The following is a 19,863-nucleotide window of genomic DNA, read 5'->3' as shown; positions in this document are numbered from 1 at the left end:
CAACGTTTGAGCCCTCTGGCCATTTGTGTCACCTCTAGACCCGTCAGAGACACCCACCGCACCGTCAGCAGCCACTTCACAGCCTGACGAATTAGCTCACAGCAGAAATTAAAGAGCTGAAACCTCCAGCCCAGATCCTGAGTGGGGCTCCTCAGCTCCAGGAGCCCGCAGGTTGGCTGCTGGTCATTACTGGGCAATCTGGGAGCAAGACTCTTGGAGAAACGGCGCTGGCAGCAGGTTCTGTGCCTGCCCTCTGCATCCATCGCCGACCCCGTACGCTCGTCCTTCGCTTATAAACAGGCCCACGACAAACGTATCATCGTTGGCCATTGACGGTTATTAGGACAGTGATAAATGTGAGCAGATTGTAACCAAAACACAAAGCCTGGGAGTTTGCAGAGAGCTTGGAACAATAGCTGTCGGGTGAGGAGCGTCCCATTTATCTGCGCAATGTCAACTCAGACGTCCAGCGACAGCCACGTACGTGTCAAAAGTCATTAGCCGCTTCGTTGGTAATCGGAGAACCGAGCACATGGGGCATCGCATCATTCCGCACCGCTCGCTGTGAGTGATAACTCCTCTTGATACCACAGCGGACAGCATTTGGGAGGCACCAAACTATCTTTTTTTCGCAGAAAAAGCTATGTGAGGACATTCCCCTGCCATACTGGTGCAAACTCAAGCACCTTAGCAAAGCCCAGGAGCCTTCTACATTTGTACCTCTAGTATAAGCACAATTTATCATATGGGAAGAGTCTCTCAGAGACTCATTTTGCAGTGATATGAAAGTAGCCCAGCTTCTCCAAACAATTTAATTCACAGCCTAAAGAAAAATCAAAGAAAATTAGAACTTTCTCAATATGATATCTGCTTCCGTTGTTTGGTGTGGCCTCCATTTCCAGGATTTTATAAAAAAACACTGAACCTTTAAAAAGTCCTTACTCCATTTCACAAAACTGCAGTTTCTTTAAAAGTTGTCAAATTGTTCAACATTTTTAAAAGTGTATATTGCCAATGCATACACAGATAAAAATAATAATAATATCAAACAATTAATTTCTGCAAAAAAAGTGTTTATAGAAAGTATTTTCCTTTTCTCCACTTCTGTAATCACACCTCCGCATAACACAGGTGTCGGAACGGAAGCTCCAGTTCAGCAGCACTGGTTTTGTCCCAGCTCTCGATCACAAATCGTAAAGTTCTGGCGGAGAGAGATTTTCTCCCCTTAAAATTTCAAGCACTGAAATGGGGACAATCTGGTAGGGAACACCCTGGAAGCAAAAGGCAGGATCCCCTTGCAAGAGTCCAGGTGTGCTTTCATCAGGACTGCAAACACAGGCTGAATAAATGGTAGACTGTGAATAAAGAGGGACACGGAAGGGCACTCCATGCCTCTGTCCCACTGCCTGAGCATCCTCTTAAGCAAGAAAAGCAAGAGGTGATGAGGATTATTACTGAGTTCGGGATGCAGGAAAATGCACAGCCACATCCTCTGCTCCTGTCATAGTAGCTGAACCTCACTTGCTATTTCTGCTTTGCCTAATCACCTAGACGGTGATAACAGAACCAAAGCAAAATCTTTTGCACAGACCAAGACTGTATACATGCATGCTGTAGCCTACTGCTTTCCTTTTGCCCAGATCTTCCACAAAACCAGAACAACTTTCAGCAAGGAAAAAAAAAAAAAAAAAAAGAGGCAACTGTAAAAAATCAATTTTTAGAAAGAATGTAGCATGATGCCATTTTCCTTATATGGCAACTGGTATCCCATGTGGAGTCTCAAACAATAGCCAGCCTGGCAGGGGGTGGAGTAAGACGACGACTTGGGGGAAAAAAAAATTATATATATATATTCCCTGCTGGCCCTCACCCTCCATTTCCTCTTGGATTTCTTTGTGACTGCACTGAAAGGGGTCAATAGCTCCCAGCTTGAGAAATGCAGCTTTTGAAAGGACTATCACCAGCATCTGTATTTAAAGCATGCCTTTTACTTCACAGCCCCCCCAGCTAATGCAGAGCTTTTAAAAAGCAAGCAGCAAGATAAACTTTCAAGGAAAAAAAAAAAGGGGAGAGTGGAGGAGAAGCTGTACCTATCTATCTGCCTTGGGTTTACTGACACTTTCACTGGCATAAAGCTTGACTAGCAAAGCAGGGACAGGGAACATAAACTGCAGATGATGTAAAGCACTACGGATCATTACACCTTGCTTCAGTCACCACCTCCCCATCCTTTACAGTATGCTACAAAACCACATGAAGCAGCCAAGTACCAAGCTGGAAAAGAATTTCAACTGATTAAAAACAATGGGCAAATTAGCACTGGACTCATTGAACACACCAAAGCTTTGCAACTCAATCTTCAGCGTTTAGGAAATTCTGATCCGACAAACACAGGCAATCCAGTCAAATTTTAATAGGCTTAATTAACTTATCTTGATAATGAAACACTGGACCAGTGGCTAAGTTTACATTTAGGCTTTCTATTTGAGGAAATACTCCAGAAAAGCTATGGCACATTAGAGCCAGGGATTTATTGGGAGGGAGGAGGAACAGGATTGTAACCTTCTCCCTTAGTGCCAGTGGACGCGGCCCACGTGGAAGGCTGGCACGTGCCCAGTTTTGAGGACTTCTGCCCCTGCTTCACGTTGCAGCCTCATTCAAGCATCCACTAGCAATTATACTGCTGTTGCTTTCTGTCCTAGGATGTGTTTTTTAATTCACTTTGGAAGTGGATGAATCCAAGCGTCCACACACAGCGTTTGTACAGATCAGCTGTTGCTGTAGTCTCCAGGTGTAAACAGGTCAAAACCCCATCCGTGTGCTTTAGAGACCGAGTAACAGTTCTCACTACTAAAACTCTTCCAAATTTGAGGAGCAAAACAGGTGAAATGCCACAGAAGGAAGCTCCACTTTGTGTAAAGTGGAGACAAGACTACATAAGACCAGATACGATTTTCCAGCTCCAATTTATTTGACTTCATATTCATCTGGTTATTTGCCTTTCAGTAAACATCAGCAGAAGCCCACAACATTCATCTAAACCAAGAAGGAAATTCACAGATGGAAAGGTGCGGCGGTACCTCCACAGCAGCACCACACACAGCAAAAAGCTATTTCACATAGTTCCTACCAAGCTGCCTGAGAGACAATTAAAAAATGAGGCCAGAGAATGCTCCAGAAACAGAGAAGTAAATTGCCTCCGAGAGTCTCTAGCACAAGCAGCATATGACTTTGCATTTCGCTTTAGTTTCCAATCGTACTATCTTTCTCACAGGCGTTCAAATACATTAGTCTGTGCCTTATCAGATCCTGAATTACGATTGTAGAAAAGCTTCTGCGAGTCTGAGAACTCTGTAGTTCAGAGACGTTTATGGGGCTGTAATGAGTACTGACAGATAAGCCACACTCATGCATACACGCTCGCAACTGATGTCTGGTTTAGCACAATACAGCCCTAAGCCTTCATAATACAGCATAGGAAACAGAATCCTCCCAGTGCCTACTACTAATTGCATCTGCAGTGGTCAGGGGTTGAAAGAGAAGTAAGCAGATTAATTCTATTAGACTGTGCAATAGTATCCCAAGGGGACAAGGGAAAATCCCATCATTTAAAACAGGACTGGTAGACGCTGCTGGGAACGATGTTACATACTAGTAGGGGATTAAGGGTTTGGACTAAAGGGCCTCATCTTTTCTAGATCTGGTTTCCATGAGTCATAGCGATTAGAACTGCAAGGCCTTTCTGTTTGTTTTTTTCACTTTTGGATGACCTGAAACATCTTGCCCAGTTGAAAATTAAATGATTAAATTAACTTTGTACTTAACCCCTTCCTCCCAACATACAATTCTTTATTCCTTTTCTTAAAAAGTTTTCTGTTTAAATTAAGGTAATTTTCAATATAAAGTTATCTTAAAACAAGAGGTCTAAGTATTGTTTCTTTAATACCTCACATGTAATGTTTTTCTTTTTTCAGCATACTCCTCCCACACTTTTAGCCTGCATTCATCTCAACGACACGAGCAGTCTCGATCCTCTGAAAGCACATTTCTGCCGAAAAACATTCCCCGTGCTTGTAAATACAACGTAAGGTTTCACCCCTACAGGCATGGCAGGCAGAGGTGACAAAGCCCCTCTTGAGCCAAACGAAGGGACAAAACTCCTCTCCTGAGCCCGCCGCGGGATGCGCAGAGCCCAGCACCGCCTGAGCGTTGGGAGCTCCGTCTGCCTTACCTGTGTGCTGCTTTGAGAGGACAGGCCTTCAGAGAAATACTCGTTCTCCTCAGGAAGTCGGGTCGTACTGAACAGGCATCAGTCAGGATCCTTGCTTCAGGTCCCTAGCGCCGTGATCCAGGCTGGTCAACCTGTCGGAAACAGCGATGAAAAATAGGTAAGACACATACCTCCATACTGGACCTGAGGAGAAGACCGTGACCTTGCTTTTCCCCACTTCTCCCTGCTAAGGTAAGGATCAACTCTTTCTTGCCTGAAGAAGGTGAGGGGAAGCATCTGGCAGTGACCCTGAAGACCTCGGCAAGGTCTGGACCAAAGGCAAAATCTTCCTCCGTACTTCCCAGTCCGTTCAGACTGGCCAGAAAAGGGCTTTGACCAGGAGGACAGGATTATTTCCATCAGGGTAAGAAAGGAGCAACTGAGTCGCTCTGCATCTTCCCCTCCTGCTCCCCTGTGAAGCAGGCGAGAGTCACCGGGAAAAGAGGAGAGGACGGGAACGTCAGGAGGAGATGCTGCGAGTCCCCCAAAGACAAGTCCCAGAACAGAGGATGGAGTAGTGCGTGAAAAAACACAGGGAGTTAAATGTTGAAGACGCACACGCACCCCCTCCTGCACTGTATGCAACAAGAACACACACACACATGTTCACTTACTGAACAGAATAATTATTAGAGTACAACTGTGTGCTGAATGGTGGGAGCCAGAAAAGACCTGAGGATGAAAAAGAGGGCAAGGTGATGGACCCGAGAGGCAGGTAAGGGTGGGATGAAGATAACCAACACAGCCAGGAGGAGAAGGGTTCGGTGGGAGACGCTCAGGTGGTGAAAGCAATCAGCAAGTGAAAGAAGGTAAATCAGTGCCTGGAGAAAGGCAGGAAAAGCCAGTGGGAAAGGAGGAGGGATCATGCCAGATCTTGTCGGTTTTCTCCTTGCAGAAGTCAGCCAGACCCGGGGCGTAGAGGTGGAGCCAGCACTTAACAGAGCAATCGCTCCATAACCGCTTCTCTCTGGAGAACAGCACCGAGCCTGGATCTCATTCTCCCTGACAGCTCCAATTCAGATAGGAAGCTGGCGCCACGCAAATCCATTTCACAGTATTACTTCTCTCCTCCCCGGTCTACCTTGCTGCTTCGCTCTCTTTTGAAACCAAACCCCTCCGCCCTGCCCAGCCCCTCCAGCATCCCAAAACCAATGCCAGCGGTCCACACGCAGCACCAGGGAGCATCAGTGCCGCCTGCTCCCACATCCCGGGGCTTAGTAACTCCTCCAGGGACAAGACGAAAAGTTTCTTCGCAGCAACTCCATCCAGCAGTGCTGTAAGACACCGAGACAGGGCTGCAGCCAGACATCTCAAACTCCCCTTTCTCTGTCACGCTTTCTGGAGAAGACAGCCCCGCTGAGCTGAACTAGCATTTATTTGTCGATCCAGTAGATTACAAAGCCACTGACGAGGCAGCTGGGAAGCGCTAACATCACACCAGACCACATGAAAGGAAATTCCTGCCATGCGTACGGGTACCAGCCCTCTGCCAGCATCCCCCTGCTCCCCTCCACAGAGGCACTATTTCCTTTTTCCCCAGGAAAAGGGACACAGGAGCACTTCACGCTGTGTCTAGCCCGAGACACCACGCCGACCAACATGCTGCACCCTGGTCATTCATCTTATGTGCACTAGAGGAGCGGCATGGTCTAGCGAGCAGAGCAAGGTCCCACCAAACAGGTATTTGGGCAGATGTTCTCCTTGCCCGTGGCTCGAGTGGACTCGCACAAGTTCAGGTGAGCTTCGTCCTCCCGTGGGTGTGTGTTTACAAGCCTCTTCCCTGCTCTGCACGACCTGGCATTTCAATTACACGTGTACCGACCACATCCTGGTTCCTTTGAAGGGGAAGGGCAAGTATTTGAGAGGTGCGAGTGCTTGCATGGAGAAATGCATATGTCCGCATACTCCTGTGCAGGACAAAATGTCTGCTGCCTAATAGAAACCTATCCTATTGAACACGGTCCTAGTCCTTTCAGACATGCAGTATTGGACAGTAACTTCCAGCCTCTGGAGACAGTGAGAAAAAAAAAAATTAATTTATTCAGGTTTGCAAAGTGTTCTGAAACCACAAGATGGAAAGCGTCACAGGCAGGTGTACTGAGAGTCATCAAAAATTTGATCCAATGCCATTTTTAGTACCAATTTTCCCCTTCCATTATGGAAGAACAGTGCTGTCCATGTAGGCAAAACCCATTCATTCCCTATTACTATTCCAGCTGATGTACCGCTGTGATCAGAAGCAGAGCGCTCTAATATATTTAGGGTCACTGATATTGTATTTTGTCTTCTGTGCGTATTTGCGCAGATGAGAGATTTCAATCATCTCTATTCAAGGAACATTAAGAAACAGAAGATATCTCAGGTCATCTAAATACTCCTCTCCGGTGGAGGATCATGCCTCTCCCCTCCCCCCTGCTTTGTTTATATCTAATCTAATTGAGAGTGTCTCAAGCAGCAGGAATACTCTCCTTTCTCTCAGCAGACCTCAGAAAAGTCTGACAGGGAGCTGTCTTCAAGACTTGTTGCCTGCATAAACAGTCTGATTTTTTTTTTTCCAACGTGATTGCTTTGTATCTGACTAGAGCAAAAGCAGTAGCGTGTGTGGAACGTGAATAAGGACAATAAAAATCAGGCACCTTCTCGGAGGCTGATGCAGAGGGGACAGAGAGGGACAGCCGCACCACAGGATCCAACACTCCTTTAGCCCCATCCGTGAATTTTTAAAAGAGGAGTAGAGCCAGTAGACTATGGGTCATCTGGGCTCAATACATTTTTAATATGAAAATAAAAATAAACAAAAGCTTAACATGGAATTTCTCCTGGTTTGTTGCCCTGGTCTTACATTCTCTCTAATCACTGCTGGCTGCTATGAGAGACACGACCCTGGATTAGATGAGATCTGACCCAGCCTAGCAGCTCACGAGTGCCCCTTCCACAACACTGCACTAAGAAACACCCTTGGGGCTTTAGACTCTATGGCTCCTGAGTTTGGCTTGATTTAAGGAGTACAAGAGACTCTGTGGAATTAAGCTTTTCTTTTAATTTTTATTTTAAATCCAACCCTCATCCCAGTTCCCTCCCCACTTCAATGTTTGTTTGCTTCGGGGCCCCAATGGTGGTATATTTTTCAAATTTTTTTTTTTTTTTTTTCCTCCTCGTATACATCTACAATCACACACATGCTTGTATAAAGCCACTTAATCAAGCATGAGGAACAAGAGTTTGCACTATATACTGACACAGAGATCGGGAGGAACACAAAGCGTTCCCTTTTAACATTTTCTACATCACAAGTAACACCAAAACAGATGTAAAACAAGCCAAATCCTCATTATATTTTACATTTACCACAACACAAATCTTTGTGCATTAAATACAGCTGAAAGGGAGCTGTGGAGTTGGCATTAGCTTGACAGATGCGGAGATGAGCTGCACCAGAAAGGAATATCTCAGCCCGAAACAGTGCATGTTAAAAAGGCATCTGCTTACTGTTTGATATATGTATTTATTTACACAGACAGCTTGCTGACACGCTGAAAGGTTGGGGAGGGTGGTGTAGGCTGGCATTTTTAACTCTCAGCAGGCATTCAGCACGTGGTTTGTCACCCTTTGGCCGTGTCACAAGCTTCCATTTTATCGCCCAGCGGTGGGAAAAGGGGGGAGCAGGGAAGGGGTGTCCCCTCCGCCGTGTAGATGTGGGTCCCCTCGGCACGCAAGGCAGCGCTTCCACGTTCAGCCTCCGTGGGCACGTTGCCCCCAGGGCTTACCCCCCAACTTCTGGGGCCTCTGTGCCTTTGATATAGACATGAGACGAGTCCCTCAAAAGCAAGTCGAGCACAGCTTCTCGTGCATAAAAAAAAGAGATCTTCCTTAACAAGAAAGAAAATTAATTAAGTGGGTAAAATCCCACAGGTTGGAACAGCAGCTGAGGAATTATCTTTCTATCAGGTTGGTAATGAGGACGAGAAAAACCTCACGCAGACACTAACAGCTTTATATGGGCTCATTGGCATTCCAGATCAGACGCAAGGCTTGGCGTTCCCAGGAGCAGCAGATGCAGCTCCAGTTACAGACCAGACTCAGGGCAAACCACGGTTCGCCCCGCTGAAAACAGTATCACCACGATGGCTGAGAATGAAAGGTAGGTACCTATCTAGCAGAATAAACTTTTTCCCACAGAAGTTACGCCCAGGGAGACTGTAGGTCACAACATCCAATGCCCCAGGTTGACCTGACATACCTATCTAAACACAGGTTTCAGAGGTAAGCGTGTGTGCTAGAGAAAGAAAGAGAGATTTATTCGACATGCTGTGGGGAACACGAACAGCCAGCACACGTCTAGGTGCACATCAAATGGCATGACCAGACGCTGAGCAAATCCACCTCCTTTACCCTACTAATTTCCCCACCAACACTGCTGGCTGCTTAGCCACCAACACTCACAAGTACTATTCAATTCTAACAAAATAATGTAGATTATTTCCTATTCCCTGCAACGGGAAAACTACCTGATTTGGGGTCAATGACAAGAATGGCAAGCAGCGATGCATTCATGGTAACCACTGCAACAGGGGAGGGCTACCACGAAGAAGCCACGGAGCCTGCTGAGCATGATGCTGAACTGTGCCAAGCTACTAAAAGCTACATTTCAGAAATGCATTAACTTCCCTGGCTACCAAGGAAAAGGAATCTGCCCCCTGCACCCTGCCCCCCCCCACCCCCCCCAAAAAAAAGAAAGAAAAAAACCCTAGTAAACTACTGGCCACCTTTCAAAAAACAGGCCTTTGGACATCTTCTTGCCTCTTTGTTACTATTCGTAACCCAAGAGTCCCACAAGGCTCCACAGAACTGAGCTTTTTACCGTGAGCAGCATGAAAGATCCCCCCGCCCAAAAAGCTTGCTGCCTAAACAGACAAAAAGCAGGAAAAAAGGAAATACTAGTATTTCCCTTGTTAGAGATGGGAAGTAGAAATCCAGAGAGATACTGGTGGTATCTCTTTTACTGGTGGTAAAAGATCAGACAAGAAGCCAGTGACAGAACTGGGAAGAGAACATCTTCAGTCTCAAGCCTATTCCTTCTGTACGGAGATGCCTGTTTCTTCCTTTCTCGCTCTCCTGTCTTTCCCTTAAGGTTATTTCTTTCACTGCTTGTAAAGTTCATCCTTAAAAGCAAAGCCCAGAGCCTACTGATGTGCTTCTCATTTTCAGGAGGAGGAAGCTTAGGGATTCTGATGTAAATGAGCACAAGAAATTCTCAGCTGGCACCCAAAAACTGCCCCAAAGAGGCCAATTTTCCCCCTTTAAATGAACAGCAAATACCGGTATGTGCTGTTTCGTACAGGTTTTTAATATACCTAGTCACGGGGCCTTCAGCTGACCAACTCGGTTAGAACCACGCTAGTGCATGTACTTATGAAGTAGATTTTTCATATACTACCTGTGTGTTATAAGGCAATACAGCTGATATCCCTACCAGATGAGACAATTATTTTGCAATCACAGTGAAATGAAAAATACTTCTTGCAAAGGTTTCACTAATTACCCAGGCTTACCAAAGGCTAAGGATAATGGAGTATTTTCCCACCATCTCAGCCTCTCATTAATCCAGATGCCCTCTGTGCCCTAAGCTTATTGGAAAAAGAAACCAACGGCACTTCCTGAGCAATAGGATTAGATCACCTACCCTGAGGAAGCAGGTTGCCTAACAGAAGCATTTACATTATTAATAGCTATTTCAAATCATTTTACATCGCCTTTTAACAAGCACCACTACTTCCTTACTTTCTCTTGGGTTTGAAATATCTGTAGTGTATAAACAACGGTTAGTCTAACTGTTTTTCAAGTTATTCTTTCTCGTTTGACTGAGAAATAATGCTTTCTGTCAGCTTGAACTGTTGATTTAGGTTTGCTGTTGCTGCTCACTCCCCTTCCCTCGAATAAAGGGCTGGCTGATCCCTGGGCTACCGTGGCACAGCACTCGGGTTTTCACACCCAAGCGGTCACTCTATTAGCTCTGACAATCTGGCTGGTGTGTATCACACTTTTCCAAGGCTCTCATCTACCTCTCGTATCTCTTCCCTCAGATTCACCTGAGCAGACACGTTGACACCTTGGGGCAGGATGTTCCCAGAATTACAGGAGCATCCAAGGGTGGAAGGAAAACACATGTTCGAGGCAGCGCACGCTGTATGTGCAGCAAGGGTGGGTGTCTATTACTAGCAATTCAAACATCTGCCGATAGCGAGGTTAGTTTGGAAAGGCTTTGATCCCCGCCGAGGGAATTTAGTGTCATTTGCTTGCTCCGTGAGAGTGCCGTGGGCTTCCTCATGCAGTGCTAGATCCAAAGATACTCTTCTGCATTACAGAGTTTTTATGTATAATACATGTGTGTGTGATTCTGGTGCTTCAAAAGGTTTCTCAGTGAAAAAGCTAATATAGACTGGAGCACTTCATGGAGTTATATAGCTCTTCAATTCTCTTTTGGAATGCATCATTAGTTCTGCATAGCTGATATCTCTGCTTTATCTTCTTCAGATCCCCTTTCTTTAAACAAACTCCAGATTCCCCCCACTGCCGAAAAAATGCCTCTTAAGACCTGATTGTTTTTCTTGAAAGACACAATAATTTTAAAGGACTTAGCAGTAGTAGTTCAAGAGGAAAAAGCACACAAAAACCAATAATCAAATGGTAAAGGCCAAGGAGAAAGCCACGGCCCGTAATGGAAAAGGACATGCAATGCTATTCCATTATCCTCTTGAAATGAAGAGTAAAAGCTTGCAAAATTCCATTCCAGTGCCTGCAACTCTGCCTAAATCCTCCTGACCACAGTAACAAAGCTATTACATACCATGCGTCTTGGCATTTTCATCATGTTCCAAACATCTAGCACATGGCTCAAAGCTTTCGGTCCTTCAGACTAATGAACCTTGTGATCAGCACATGGAATCAGATTGCCAAGCACAAGAAAAAAGGAAGATGATTTTCTAAGATGTGGAAGAAACCACCCTCTCCTCTCATATCCCTCTTTATTTTCCCCACTGAGCAGGTCAGGTCTTCTTGCCCACACGCCACATCGCCCTAACCTCTGTCACTCAGTGCCTAACCTTCTGCCGTTCTTAACTGCCTCCACAGAATTCGAGGTGGCTCTAGGTGTGCACAGGTGCAAATAAACCACAGTAACATTTTTGATTTTTGCAAATTACCAAACTTACCCTCTCAATAAAGGCTACCATAGAAGGGTGCAGTGCGAATACAACTCCTGCCTAAGTCAGGCAAATTAGAGCTTTAAAGATTATCAGTGAGAAAACTTTATTGGAGCACGCAAGCCAGGAAAGACACATACCACACATGGAAGTACAGTTTGAGTGACTTGGTTGGAAATTATATTGTCATTGTGCAGTAGGGCTGTTCATGAGAGCAAACTGTAGTAAATGAAGAGCTGAACCCTACAGAAATAGCTACTAGGTTTTCAAGTACCAAGAATCAGATGCCAGAATGTAAACACTATCAACAACATAAAGGCCTCAAAAGGGTTTACTCTGTCTGCACAATAGAAAGGCACCTATTCATCGCAGAAAGCCAGTAACTGGAAGGGATGAAGGACGTACAGAGTCAGCCAAACAAACAGCAGCAGAAGATAGAGAAGAACTCCAAGTTAGCACCAAAGGGATACATCCATTCTTTTCTTCTTCTCCCAGAAAATAAAAATAGAAAATTGTGATATTTTAAGAGCTATGTTTTTCTTTTTACCTTCTACTCCCTGTATGTTCAAAAAAAAAGAAAAAAAAAGAAAAAAGAAATAACTTCTGATCACCAATCCTTCAGGAAAGAGCAAATCTAACAGACTTTTTTCTGGAATGCAGTGTAAAAATGGTCAAGACTTTTCATTGGTCTGAAAGAAACATGACTACTAGTAAATGTATTGGCAATTCCAGCACGTGGTAGAAATATAGAAATGAAGTAATTTTTTCCTTAGGTAAGGCTCAGTTGTACAAGCACCTTAAAGCCATTTTGTACTGCGTGGCAGTCAGGAAAATTATAGTACATCAGAATGGACTGACTAGGGAGATGGCGGCTATTTATTTCTTGCTGGTATTTTCTCATGATGGTGCTTTTGAGGACTCATACCAGCTTTCATTACTAGGGCATGTCCCCTGTTTGCACATGTTTTTCATCAGCTGCTTTTCCCCCCAATCCATCCCACTGGTATTCTCTTCTGCCGTCTCATTCAACAGCTTTAAACAACTAGTAATCAAAAGCAGGGTAGCATAATGCAAGTTGCAAGTATGGAGCTGGTCACGCGGTTTAGTTCAAGGACTACTGTTGTTATTACAGGACACGGGCAGAACAAAATACTCTGCAGGTTCTGCAGCAATGCCGAATGAACCCAGTTCCCAAAGGATCTCCCAGAACCAGAGAAATGGGATGCCACCCCTCTGAGAGCTGCAGAAAGCAAGCTCTTTGGCTCACTGACACTGTGCATCAGCAAAGGAATATTGCTCCTCGCTTTCCCACTTATTAATACAGTTATTAAAATCTGAGACAATGTCTTCTGTTGTAAAAACACCATATTGTCAGAGAATACTCTTTTGGAGGACTGTTAGGCAATTAGTGAAAGCGCACTTCTGAGCCCGCTGAACACAAGCAGAGGAGGGACAGCCAAGGGAAACGACAATTCCATTGAAACTGAGGGCAAAACTCCACGTCTGCAACAGGAGCACAACCAGATCACACACAGATGGATAGGGAGAAGCTTCACTGAGAAGGACAACATTTTCAGAAGTGGTCAGTGGTTTGGGGATGCTTCTATACAAATGTCTCAAGCTGGGTATCCAAGACTCCTCAGGCAAGAAATGCTTGGCCACTTCTGAAAACCTGGCCCTTTGGAAGTGTTTCAAGTGAAGCAAAAAAAAATCTGACCCATTCTCAAAACTTTTAGATGCCATTGAAATAAATGGTGGGACTTCTGACTTGCTCATTACCCCACAATCTTAAAAGTGTTTCCAAAATATTGCACATGCTGATGTTACTGTCTGTTGCTTTTGGAGCCCGGTCATGTAATAGGGTGTAGGAGCCAAAGTGCAACTTCTTATCAGCCTGAGCAACAAAGAGGGCTTCTAACTCTCAGCTTCCTCCTGACGATGGGACTGCAAATACTCTTTGCCATCGTGGGGGCTATTACTTGCAACCAAGACCGTGCATTATGCTTTTCCATTACAGAGCTGCCTGCAAAATATTGTCTTGAAAATGAACGTGGCCTTACCTTTTGCCTGACCTTCCCCCATGCTTTTTTTTTTTATTTCCGCTTCAACTTTTTTTCAGCATTTCAATAAATGGCACGTCTGCACTTCAGCATTTTGCACCAGACTAGAAACAATGAGATTGAGAGACAGGGAAAAAGAAAAGACCAACACCATTTGTAAAAGAGTTTGACTAAGACAGGGCACGAACTAAAACCAGCCTATTGGCCTTACAGTCAACCACAGGAGCTTTTACTAGCACTTAGCTTTTGACTGCACCATTCCACAAGAGTCTAGAGGAGGCAGCATCCCAGCTAATTAGGCAGCGATTGCAATCAGGAAACCATGCCGAGGAAACCATCAACTGTACAAAAACTCTCTGCTGCATCATTTGTTTTGGACTCTTGGGCACACAAGCACACAAAAAGGCTCCCAGCACAGTTATGGTGTAGCCACTAAGAGAGCATTACTTGCTCTGGACAGCTGTATTGAATTTTGGATGGAGTTAGGTGTTTAAAGGCCCCCAGAAAGCAGCTCCTAGCTGCGATAAGCTGAAGAGATCTCCTCCAAGGGGAAACCTTTGTTCCCTTTGACTCACCTGGTGAAAGTTGCTGCTTTATAATCCACGATTACTTAAGTCGGCTCTAACGTCTGGCTACCAGTTGGCAAGATACAGCAGTCTGCAGACAGCCCAAGCTAGGACCATGAATAAATAATTTCCACCAGCTGAGAAATGTTTTCTGGCACATGGGAAGTGAGCCCAGCAACTGGAAGAAAGGACAAAGCCTTAGGAGGCTGTGAAACCTTGTTATTTTGCAGTGATGGTGCAATCAAGTGGTACTGATTGGTTTCAGCCTTTAGAGGTTTCTCCACACTTACGGAGCTCCAATCCATCCTGGCAAAGCGTCAGACACCTCTTCCGAGGCACAAGCAAGTCAGTCTCAAAACAGTGAGGAAAGAGAGAGATAGAATCGTAGAATCATTTAGGTTGGAAAAGACCTTCAAGATCATGGAGTCCAACCATCAACCCTGCCCACTAAACCATGTCCTGAAGCACCCCGTCCACTCGCTTTTTGAATAGCACGCATATCCCCTCACCTAAGAACACCTCCAAGCGAGTTTGCCAGAGCTTCAAAGACACGTGCTGCTAAAGCGTCCAGCCCACCCTATCTCCCAGCTACAACACAAACCAGCTGCATTTAAACGAAAGGCAGGTGAGAAGGACAACTGAAGTTCAGGCACCCGCTGCCAGCCCAGATGAAAGCCGTCGGAGCAGAGCAACCTTACGGCACAAGTGTCTAGAACCAGAGGCATCCTTCCCCCTTGGATCTCGCCTCAGGAGGAAGACAGGCGGAGGAAGCATTTGGCTCACCACGAGCTTTTCTTGCTCGGCACCTCCTTCGAACGGCTGCCGCACCGACCCGCTCTTACCCGGGCATCTCTTGCAATCGTCCCGTCCCCAGACTCCCGTCGTGGGATTTAACCAGAAGGGATTTAACGAAGAAGGTCAACCAAAACCATCGGCGTCACCTCCTCGCCGAGCTCTCCTCTGCCAAACGAGCCGCCCGGCAGTCAGACGAGAAAGCCCTCACTAAAAACAGCCGCAAGACGCAAGAACGGCTCTCGGCGCCCCGATAATGCTCAACGGGGTCCTTCTCCGTGTGCGGCTGTTTCCAGAGCACCGCAACCAGAAAATCCAAGCCAGACAAGTAGCTCTTCAAGGCAGACATTAAACATTCATTTGTAATAAACACCCTCCCGAGCCCCAGGGACCAGCGAGAGGTGTAAGGAAACACAGCAAACAGAATCCAGAGAGGCCAGGCTCACAATGTCTCGCCCGGCGGTTATCTGAATATGTGAAGGAAAAAAAAAATAGGGCTGTTTTCAAAATGGTCCGAGTGCTAAGAAACAGGAAGGAAATTTTACATTTTGTTCACTTTAGTTCTTCAAGGGCAGTTTTCCCTTATCTCTGAACAAAAGAGAGCAGGCTTCTCACTGTTATTTTAGAAACACATAAAAGAATTTCAAACATGCTCTCTACGTGGCTTTGCAATGCAGTCCTTGGACTGAAATGTCTCCACACTTGCAATCTTTTCATTTTCTCTCTCCAGAGCAGTGGGGGCAGTTGGGGAGGGCGAGGGAGAAAGGGATCTGTGAGGCCACAGAACAAAGATTGGGATTTGGGAGAGTGGCCGGCTATTGGTCATTTAATGGCTTTGGCTTGTCCAGTTAGAGCACTGGATTTTATTTATCTATTGATTTTATATTCACGGCACTGTGGTTTTAAACAGATCTGTGGGGCTCTAGGAACATAAAACAGGAAAAATCTTCTAAAATCAGATGGAAGGACACACGTAAGGCAGGCGGCAGCCAGCCCTGAGGACGGAGGTCACTATATGCCGTTTCCACAGGGAATGCTTGTAACTGTTAACTATACGTATGTGGATCTTTTTCATATAATTGCTTAATTTCACATAGGGGAAAAAGTAAGTATTATAAAGATTAATATTTTAATATCATAGAAAGAAGATGGGCAAACACACTTAAAGTAATAGAAATGCAGCTGAGTGCATAGCTGAAGCTTTACGGCAAATTTGTTCATTTATGGTAACGTCCACCGTGTATTAGTATTTCCATAAATACTCTCATAAGTGGGATTATCAGCAGAAACTGAAACAATCATTTTTAAACAAATGTTAAAGAATGGCTGCAGAATAAGAATTTTGTAATTCAATGCAAATATTCGTGCAAGAAGCTAGATCCTATGAATTATACGCATTTAGCCAAGGAGCAGAAATACTATTGTGTGACCTATATGTCAAAATACAAACTGAATTGTGCAGCTGGAAGCTGAACACTTGAATACCAGCCACTGAATACTAAAAAGGAATTGCTTGTAAACAACCAGCAAACCAAGAAACAATCTATGAATAATTTCAAATAACTCATGCAATTGAGAAGTCTATAAACTATTTGTAGACAATTTGTCAATAGAAGAACTTACACAGAAAATTATATTTTAAAATTGCTGCAAATTATCATGTAGCTATCACAAGAACATTTATGATTCATCACGAAGAGACATAAGTAATTATACCAGGGGTTGGAAAGGCATTTTCTCTCTTCTATTATATTCTGTAACTGATCAGGTGTATTAGGATAATATTTTTAATTATAATTCTGCTGATCCCCAAGGCATAAGCCATTAGTGAGCGATGGAGGCAAGATGATGAAACTTGATGGCTAAGTAGTCTGATTCGCTCCCACCAAGTTTGAGCAAAATCTGACGTCAATGAATCTGTACTTGAAGGTACTAATGTCATTATTCAATCTCATTCTCGCAGATGGACATACCAGATAATAATTTCATTCTCTTGATTTGCAGAAGAGCAGTGATACCTTTTCAGTGCAGCACAACCCTCTTTAATCCTTTAAAAATTTAAAGCACCTGATTTGCTACTACTGTCCAATTGCAAAAAAAACCCCAAACCAACAAACCTTCCTAGGGCTAGATTTTCCAAGAATCCCTAAGAGCTCTCTAAGAGCTGCAGGACAGGGATCCCAAGCTAGACATGACAGCTGGAAAAAGAAGATCGGTAACCTCTCTACACCAATTAGTTAAGTCAATTATTTGTTGGATTTACCACAGTACTGCATGGAGAGGAAGCAAGCAGCCACCAAGGAGCCTCAGTCCCCCAGGTTCACAGCAGCAGCTCCTGATGGAAACTTCATGAGCCTTCCAGTTCATGAGGAAAAGAGCAGGTTATGGGACACAAGGAAAGTTGGCCCTGTTCAACTGTGATGAGATGTACTTCGGGAGCAACAGGATACACATTTTTAGAAGGGTCTTATTCTGAAGGAGAGAATTCCCAGAGCCACGGATCTTGTAAAAGATTAGGTTTCCTTGACCTCAGAAATAAAATGGCAGGAGCCAACATTGCTGCAGAGATTTTGCGACATTTAAGAACAATTCCATGGTTCTACTTCTCTCATCAATTTCAAGTTTCATTTGCTTTATGAGTTCTTCTGTTGGCATAACAATGGAGAACAGTAAGTGACACCCTTTGTGGCACGCAGAAGCCGTTATCCCCTTCCTCTTGACCTGGAATTAGAGCACTGCAGTAGATGGTCCAGGAGGCACTAATCACATGGACTAAACCAAGTTTGCTAAATCACAGAAAGCAGAGGAGCAGAAGGGGGGAACAACCTCCCTCCCAAGCAATTTGAGGGGTTTGTTACTCTTCATTGGGTCATGTACATGCATTCGTTTGGGGTTCTACCACCTGCCCCTTCTAAAAGGTTTACAGCTCCCTGCTTGTTGCATCTCAGCAGTGCAACATCTCCGCAGCCTTCCATAAATTACACACTTGGGGAAATGTTAACAATCATGAGACTTAACATATTTCCTGTGCATTTTACAAGTGGTCTCAAACACTTGTACTTTTCCTTCAGGTCAGGTACAAGACCAGATGAAGAACTTACTCTCAGGTGCAACTTGATATCTTCCAAAAAGCAGCAGGGCAACCTAAGCAGATGGTTACTTTTTGCTAAATACAGCTTTTCCCTGTAATTGTACCTCTCCTGGCCTGCATGAGATTCATTTGGCAGTAACAAGGGCAGATTAGAACTTGCATTAGCACATCAGTGTGGTATAACGAAGCGTTCAAACAAGGCTAATGTCTCTGGAATTGAGAGAGAGAAGGTAATTGAAAAGGACAGGAGAGTGGTCACAAATATACTACACGTTAAGTGCGGAGTCCAACAATTTGGAATTGGCTCTGGCACAGCTGTCTCGTCGAGATTAATCCCATTTCTGCCAGCACTCGGCCACGCTTCTGTGATGCCCCTTCCCTGGACGCTCTTTTCTCCTGTTTGGGTCACCAGTCAAAGGAAATCCTAGGACAAGCAGCACCTCCTTTGGGGCTTTATTTAAACAAACAGACAGCTCCTCCTGAAGAAACGCCAGTGTCATAATGACATCCAAACCTTTTTTCAACATTTCACGTCGTGTTTAAGGAGGAGAGATGCTGTCAGGCTGAAAAGCTCAGCCAGCTGGCCATGAGGAACTAGCCATATTTCTTGAGGTGACTGACTTGAACTCTTTTCTTCCTATTTCTCACCCTGCTTCCTCTCAGGATGAAGTTGCAGTGTAACTGTCTCACATCCCCCAGCCGCAGAGGCTGAATTAGGGCAGAATTAGGCCAGGCAGAGTTTGCCCCGACCCCTCAGAGCTCTCCCAGCTCAGGCAGTGGGACCAGCAAAGCAGCTCCCACCCTCCTCCTCCTCCTGACACACCCAGGAACTTTGCTGTCATGAGGGTACCGAGCCAACACGTCACGGGTTTTGGGTCTCACAGAAAATATATCTTTAAAAAAGAAGAATAAGAAACCTTACTTTTAAAAAGGAACTGTAACATCACCAGGAAAAACAAGCAATTAAAACTGGGTTCCCAAAGAGTTCTACAATGGTCACTTGACTCTGTCCTAAAGAGACAAACAACTTTATTACCTCTTCTCTCACTAACATACCCCTAACCTATCCCAGCTTCACAACCACATTTTCTCCAACAGATGGTCTAAGTGATTAACATAACTTTGCTAAACTCAGGGAAACTGTTCTCAACACGTATTTATTTAGTTTTGAAGGCTGATGCTTCTATTTCAGACACAAGAAACCACATTTGCATGTTTAAAAGGTTACCTCCCCCGGCAATATCAATGGGCCTGATAAAAGATACAACCTACTTTCCCTGCCAACCTTGCCCAAGAAATTGCCACCGCTAGATGTATTTCAGTACAGCTCTTTCCACCGAATCTGCTTCTATGTCTCTTCGCTGACCTGTGTTCGTATTTCAGTTGATAAAGGATGGAACACAAAAAGCAACAGCTTTCCCCTTGAAGCATACCAAGGCATTTGCTTGCTGTAGCATTTGTATTTGCTACCAGCACAAGCAGGATCGTGTCGTCCTTTTCTTAGACCAAGTGCTCAGGGAAGAAGAGATCAGCAGGAGTAGAGCTTGCGCTCACAAGCCAGAGACCTTGCTTTCAAGTCCTTCGTACAGTATTTATGAAGTATCGATGGAAGCAGTAGGTGGCAGCTGGTTAACATCCTGTAACACCACTACAGAACGATTTTGACCAGAAGTTAAAGAGAGCCTCATAATTAATTGAGGCTACAGGAGGAATGCAGGCAGACTAATTACCTCAGATGCTCTGGCTGAAGGCGCTTGCTGTTGCAACAAGTGTTAGGGGATCTCTAGTGTTCGTAAGCAGTCAGGATCTCTGTTTTGTGTCTCCACTAAAGATGCATTTCTAAATACCTAACACAGCTCCCTCAGCCAGCGCCTTCGCTCCG

General features: G+C 44.8%; 1 protein-coding gene across 8 annotated transcripts in view; it reads right to left on the bottom strand.

Moving 5' to 3' along the window:
- TSPAN18 (tetraspanin 18) overlaps window positions 1–19,863 on the bottom strand; it is a 130,050-nt gene that overhangs the window by 55,682 nt on the left and 54,505 nt on the right. For all 8 annotated transcript variants that reach the window (XM_075030970.1, XM_075030964.1, XM_075030972.1 and 5 more), the window contains one exon: window positions 4,232–4,362. The gene's annotated coding sequence lies outside the window, so the exon portion shown is untranslated. The remainder of the gene's footprint in view (window positions 1–4,231; window positions 4,363–19,863) is intronic.

This window comes from Buteo buteo, chromosome 6, assembly GCF_964188355.1.
Source record: "Buteo buteo chromosome 6, bButBut1.hap1.1, whole genome shotgun sequence".
Classification (NCBI taxonomy): domain Eukaryota; kingdom Metazoa; phylum Chordata; class Aves; order Accipitriformes; family Accipitridae; genus Buteo; species Buteo buteo.
Note: the sequence above shows the minus strand (reverse complement) of the source record. Positions and strands in the feature narration are given on the sequence as shown.